We start from the raw sequence: 1,861 nt of genomic DNA on the forward strand, positions 1-1,861 counted from the left end.
TAACATGGTAGAATTCAACATAAAAATCATGAAAATGATTCTACCCGTTAATACAATAATTCCATTCTTGGGAATTTATCCTAAGGCATAATTACAAATCGATATGCATAAAAATGTTTATAACAACATTATAATAGTGAAACATGAAACAAACCCAGATACTACAAAATGAGAATTGTTAAATGTTAAGTGAACCAACTTGATGTCTTTTAATCATTCAAATGAATATGCAGGGTTGGTCAGTTAGCTCAGTTGGTTATAGCACGGTGTTATAACACCAAAGTCAAGGATTTGGATCCTCTTACCAGCCAGCCACCAAAAAAAAAAAAAAAAAAAAAAAAAAAAAAAAAAAAAAAAAAAAAAAAAAAAGAAAGAAAAGAAAAAAAAAAATATGCAGACTACGTGGAAGAATGGGGAAATTTAATAAAATAATATTAAGTCACAAAATCAGAACAACAAATCCTACATTCACATGGATTATACCTATATAAAAGGAATACCTAAATAGATAGATTAAAAATTAAAACAGACAGATGAATCTTGAAATCATTTTGCTAAGTGAAAGAAGCCAGTCATGAATTTCAACATATCATATATCTCTATTTATGTGAAATATCCAAAACAGGCAAATCTAGAGACAGAAAGGAGATTCAGGGTGGCAGATTTAGGGAGCGATGTGTAAGAGGTACGGAGTTGTAGTATAGTTGCACAAATATTGTGAGTATACTAAAAGCCATTGAATTGTACACTTTAAGTGTGATTTGTATAGTATGTTAATTATACCTCAATAAAGCTGTTAAAAAGAGATATATACAGACAGGCAGACCAGACAATAAGGAAGAGTTCCCAATGGCCAAAACTGGAACAATTTGTACAATATAGTATTGGATTATAACTCAAAGTATAAAATAAATATACATGAGTAGATACTAATATAAACACATGGTTCAATAAATAAATACACAGGGCAAAAGAATCCCAAATAATGTATGTAGATATTCCTCCCTCTACGAAGTGGATCTTAGTTTGAGTGTGAGCTGGCCTTAGTGACTCCCTAAGAGGAAACAGAGAATGGAAACAGAAAATAGTAACTTCACAGTGGAGAAATCTGACAAACATGATCTTAACCAAATGATGAAGGTTAACATCACAGGGATGTCATGTTGACATCATGTACCCCTGTCATGATGTGATAAGGATATTTCACCTCTGTGGTATTCTTCCACCAAAACTGAAAATACCATTCTGATCATGAGAAAATACAATGCACAAATCCAAATTAAAGGACATTCTATCTGACTGGTATTCCCTCAAACTGGTACAATCATGAAAAGAGAAGAAAGACTGAGAAACTATCAGAGAAACTTAATCTTCTGACCAGAGAAAACTAAGGAGATATAATATCTAAATGCAATGTAGTATCTTGGAAGGGATCTTGGAACAGAAAAATGACACTAATGGAATAATCTGTGAAATGTGAACAAAGTCTGAGATCAGTTATAACAATGCTGCCCATGTTGGTTTCTTAGATTTGACAAAGGTACCATGGTAATGTGAGATGATAACATTAGGGGAGATACATGAGGGTATACAAAAATTCTTCGTACTATCTTTGTAACTCTTGTAAATATAAAATTAGTCCAATAGTTCTTTTTTTAAAAAAGAGAGACCAGAAAGATGTATTTATATTAAAGTGAAGAGAGCTTGTTTGTTTGTGTGTGTGTCTAAGTATGTAAGATTATGTATACTTTTCTGGTTATATTGTTTAAATATTTAAATTTTTATCAGTATAATGCACATGTTGAGGTATGAGGTTCATTTTCATTTATATTCTCATTGATTATACTTCAATCTTTTCTAC

This window comes from Galeopterus variegatus, unplaced genomic scaffold (genome assembly GCF_000696425.1).
Source record: "Galeopterus variegatus unplaced genomic scaffold, G_variegatus-3.0.2 Scaffold299, whole genome shotgun sequence".
Classification (NCBI taxonomy): Eukaryota; Metazoa; Chordata; class Mammalia; order Dermoptera; family Cynocephalidae; genus Galeopterus; species Galeopterus variegatus.